This window comes from Athene cunicularia, assembly GCF_003259725.1.
Source record: "Athene cunicularia isolate RWA chromosome 3 unlocalized genomic scaffold, athCun1 chr3_part1, whole genome shotgun sequence".
NCBI lineage: Eukaryota > Metazoa > Chordata > Aves > Strigiformes > Strigidae > Athene > Athene cunicularia.
Window position 1 is genome coordinate 51,608,738 of NW_020799097.1, and position 5,318 is coordinate 51,614,055.

General features: G+C 43.2%; 1 protein-coding gene across 1 annotated transcript in view; it reads right to left on the reverse strand.

Moving 5' to 3' along the window:
* The window catches only part of LAMA4 (laminin subunit alpha 4), a 105,582-nt gene that overhangs the window by 83,434 nt on the left and 16,830 nt on the right, over window positions 1–5,318 (reverse strand). The window lies entirely within an intron of this gene.

The window sequence follows — 5,318 nt, forward strand, 5'->3', positions numbered from 1 at the left end:
GGGGGGAATTGAATGAAAGGTAAAATTTTCTTGTTGTTTCTTAATATCTGGCTATGCCTGGTGTATATTGTAGAATCATAGAATGGTTTGGGTTGGAAGGGACCTTAAAGATCACCTAGTTCCAACCCCCTGTCAGGGGCAGGGACACCTTCCACTAGACCAGGTTGCTCAAAGCCCCATCCAGCCTGGCCTTGAACACTGCCAGGGAGGGGGAAGACACAGCTTCTCTGAGCAATCTGTTCCAGAATTTCACCACCCTCACATTAAAGAATTTCTTCTTAGATCTAATCTAAATCTACCATCTTTCAGTTTAAAACTGTTACCCCTCATCCTATCCTTATACTCCCTGATAAAGAGTCCCTCCCCATCTTTCCTGTAGCCCCCTTGAAGTACTGGAAGGCTGCTGTAAAGTCTCCCTGGAGCCTTCTTTTCTCTGGACTGAACAACCCCAACTCTCTCAGCCTGTCCTCATAAGGGAGGTGCTCCAGCTCCCTGATCATCTTCATGGCCTCCTCTGGACTTGCTCAAGCATGTCCATGTCCTTCTTATGTTGGGAGCCTCAGAGCTAGACACAGGACTCCAGGTGAGGTGTCACAAGAGCGGAATGGAGGGGGAGAATCCCCTCCCTTGTTCTGCTGGCCACACTTCTCTTGATGCAGCCCAGGACACAGTTGGCTTTCTGGGCTGTGAGTGCACATTGCTGGCTCAGTCAGTTTTCCATCCACTAACACCCCCAAGTCCTTCTCCTCAGGGCTGCTCTCAATCCACTCATTGCCCAGCCTGTATTCGTGCTTGGGACTGCCCTGACCCATGTGCAGGACCTTGCACTTGGCCTTGTTGAACTTCATGAGGTTTGCACAGGCCCACCTCTCCAGACTGTCCAGGTCCCTCTGGATGGCATCTCCCTTCCCTCCAGCAAGTTGACCACACCACACAGCTTGGTGTTGGCAAACTTGCTGAGGGTGCGCTCAATCCCACTGTCCATGTCTTCAACAAAGATGTTAAACAGTGCTGGTCCCAACACTGACCCCTGAGGAATGCCACTCATCACTGCTCTCCCCTTGGACTTTGAGCCACAACTCTTTAATATATAATTTAGTATTTTTGATAACTTACCAAAGCTTACCAGAATTAAACAGAAGATTGTAAATATCTAAATCACCTTCTTTTAAACACTAATTAGAACAATAATATAAGGAATCAAAACCACAAACAAAGCTATTAATATGACCCTCTAAGACTGGAAAATAAAAGGAAAATAAAAGAGGGTAACTTTTGTTTGATATATGTAAATTCTTGTTCTCCACTGAGGAACTTCTACCTCATTATGCAAAGCTGGTGAGATACACACAGGCTGACCTCAGGAGCATCAGGCAGCACCCTGTGCAGTTTCCCTGTGTCACATGTATTAAGTTAGATCCATGCAGACTCATGAATTTTTGGATCCTAAATCTCTCACCCATGCCTGGCCCTAGCATGTCATTTAGATCTCCAGAAATTATTTACCACACCCTGTTTCTGCTAGCATTTACAAACACTATCCCTGAGGTGGCTGTCAGAGCCTGAGGTATGCCAGGCTCTCCTGGAATACTTTTTGGGGTTGCCTATATGGCACTTTGTGTATTCTGTGGGTCTTGAGGGCATTTACCCTTTCAAAAAGTGGTAAAAGTGGGAAGTTCAAAGGAATCAGAAAGGTATGATCCTTCTTGTGTTTGCATGAGCTATGAGGCTCATATACTGTACTGATCTAATTAAAATTAGATTTCCTTTGTATCTTCTTCTTCTTCTTCTTCATTTTCCTGAGTTGCTCTGAAATAAAGGTTGATTTCTTTTCTATATTGAGCTAGCCATTGCTTCTCACACCAGCTGTAAGCTATGACATTAACAACAGGATCAAATGCAGCACTGTGCAGTGATGCTTCCACTAGCTGCAAAAACTAGCCTGTGAGTAGAATTGCTAAATGGCCCAGCTGGTGTCTGTGGGTAATTAACCCTGGCACAGTGCTGTGACCATACTGCTTCTGGGACCTGAACTTGTACGTCTACACAGTGCTGTAGTTATACCTGTGGAGCACTGGGTAGCAAGAGCAGCAATCCTGAGATTCATCTGCATGTTAGCTTCCATTCTCAAGGGTGGGTAGATACTTCTATCCAGCCAGATAAGCTGCTTGTTTAGCAAATAATGTATCTTATGAGATGACTAACAAGCAGCTTTAAAAATGAGGTTTACAAATGAATCATTAATCCAATCTTATCCCAGAGAGCTCTGAGAAGCTGGGATGAACATAAATGGAAAACTCAGTTGCCATTACCATTCTTACACACAGTATTTTATCTGGTTTGCTTTGGAAACACTCTTAGATAATAGCTCCTAGGAGGAAAAGCCTTCATACCATAGCCACTTTGGGACAGCAGAAATACTATCTATTTGTACTGCTTGTTTCTTTCAGTTGTTTAGTCTTAACACATAGCTGTAGGACTGGCTCCCACCAGACTAAGGATTTCAGCTGAATGATTATGCCACACACCGTGGAAGGGAGACAGTTTCTCAATTGAAAACAGATTCTTATCCCAGTATCTGTCTTGGCAATATTTCTTTCCACCCATACAGATCTAAGGCATGTTAAATTCTCTACTACCCCTCAACTGGTGGGTGGTCTCGGCTGGACCATTAGTGTCTGCCCAAAAGCTTTCTGGGCTTTGCAGGTCTAAGCAGAATAATTTTTTACTTATGATGGTGAATATGGCCAACAGAAATGTATGACTGTATGTAAGGGTGTCTATGCAAAACCTTCAGCCAGCCATAAGAGTCATCTCCTTTATACTTCAACTAAGGCTATGGCAGCATTGAAGCCATGATTGAGCTTTCATCTAGTCCAGCAGCAATAAGCTGGCAGCATTTCAGTGCAACATCACTGGTTCCAGCTGCACAGGCAGGGTTGTATAGTCTTTGCTGAAGTCCACTGGGAACCAGCTTACCCCCTATTCTGAGCAGACACAGTTCTCTTTCTCAAGACATCTGCCTCAGTTTTGGGTGCCTCTGCTGTTCTCACTGTCAGCACCCTCTTTAAAATGAGATGCAGGGTTCTAAGTCACCTGGGTATTTTTTGGTAACATTTTTCCCCCCACATTACTCAATTCATCACAAAAACTTGGAAGGTGCTGATGCTCATTATTTTAATACAGTATTTTAAACTATGGATTGCATCAATTTAAACCAGAAATGAGGTATTGACAATCAGTACTATGAGGGCAGTGGGAATGAGGGGGAAATGGGATCCAGATTTTTTCCTTTGGGTTCAGAAGTTTTCTCAGGCATTCTCAATTATTCTGATATATTTTTGTTGCTCCTTGCCCTACTAGTGATAATGGAGTGATTGGTTAGTTGTTCTAGTGCATGAGCCAACATCATATTTATAAAAAGAAGTGTCAGAGTGTTGAGCTAATTGAGGGATTCAAATGGTCGAATGTTCTGGGAGCACAAAATAATTGCACACAAAGCACAAACAGGTTTGGAACAAAATGGAAATACCCTCCCTGAAAAATTGTTATGTAGGCAATTGAGTGAGGAACATTTCCGTCCACTGTCTGTTTCTGAATGGTGAAGACAATTAGTAGGCCAAAATGCTAGGTCTGCATTAGCAATTATGTCTTCACAATTATTAGATTTTTTTTTTTCCCTGAGGGACAATGTTTGCTCCAGTTCAAGCTGAAAAGTCCAATCTAATGTGGATTTTGCTGAGCTCTTGAAAATCTTTTACACCCATGGTGCATTTATTCCCCCCTCCCCCTCACATCTGGATTTAATTATTACATTTCTTAAAAACAAGAAACAGCTGCAGTGCTGAAAGCACTGTGGAGCTCGTAGTCATATTCTGTTTCTTCAGATCCTTCTGCTGATATGGGTGCAAGAAAGGACTGAAGATGGGAGACAATCTACATATGCAGGGTATGAGTTTACTCCCATGTTATATTCAAGCAGTTCTACCGATTTCATTGCAGGTGCTCCTGATCTGTGCCTGCATAACTGGAGAAGAATCAGGTCCTTATTTCTTCCCTGCTGCCAGTGGTGGTGCAGCCATGCCAGGGCAAGTATGCTTGCAGTGACCTGGCCTCTTCTGGCTTGCTTTTCCCAAAAGAAGAGAGTTGTGCTGGGGACGTGTTCTCTGGGGCTACATCTGCATCAGCCAGATGAAGAAGGGCAAGGCATGGTTTCAGACACTGGTTTAATGAGCATCCATACTGACTGATGGTTCATTTTCTTCCTTGATTTTGCTCTTTGACAGATTGTGATTTTCCTGACAATGTCTAGGCACAATGGCATCTGTTAGGATGTGCTCCCACAAGACAGTCTGTATGGGACTATTCTTTTCTGGGAAACACAGAGAGAGCTTCAGCATGTGGACATGAGCCATGTTATGCTACTTGACTAGGAGGTCCCCACACTACTTTATTCGGTAATTCAGACATAGCCATTGAGTCTCTCATCTAATGGTAAGAAAACATGTCATGTTTCTTTAGTTAGTACTGGAACTTGTGGCTTTCCTGTGAATATATAAAAGCACAAAGGGTCTCCTTCTTCCACAATAAAAGGCTCCCTTGCATCCACACCAGTGTTTGTTATTTCCAGAATTTTCTCTTGAGTGCTGGGGTACATGAAGGGATGTGATTCAGGGTTAAATGGTCTAGATGAAATAATTTCAACCTTTCTTATATCTATTATACTCGTGCCTACCAGTTTTGGGCTAGGAATCTCATTACATTTGATCCAAAACAAATTCAGAAGAAAACGATGGTGCTTGCCTCCAGAACCATTGTAAAAGAGGAGAGAGCTGGTGCACTTGGGGCACTGAAGCTGAAGAACAGCACTCAAAGTAGCAGTCATGGCACATCAGCTGCCATGTCACTGCTAAGTATAGTATCAGCTGAGACTTGGTTGTAGCTGGCCAGCAGTGTTATGCGCTTTGCTGTTAGAGCCAAAAGGTGTGCTTCCTTCCAGCTCTGAGAAGGATCCTCAGTGGGCTGCATAGATGTTCAGACATGAGGGCAAAGATTATGGTATTACTTAGTAGATTCTCATGTCAAAGATCCATTCAGGATAGTAAAAGTGAGTGCAGCCTGTGCACAATCGAATCCTATAAACTCATGGGCTTATGATGAAATGAAAATTAATTAACTGAATATCCCAAATCTACCTGCAAAAATCCAAATAAGTTCTATCCTGTGACATAAACACCTGTATTTTGTGTAGAAGGGTAATTTTTTGATGTCGAGGCAAAAGTGCACATTCTTTTAGTTTCTGGCAGCCTGCCGCCCCC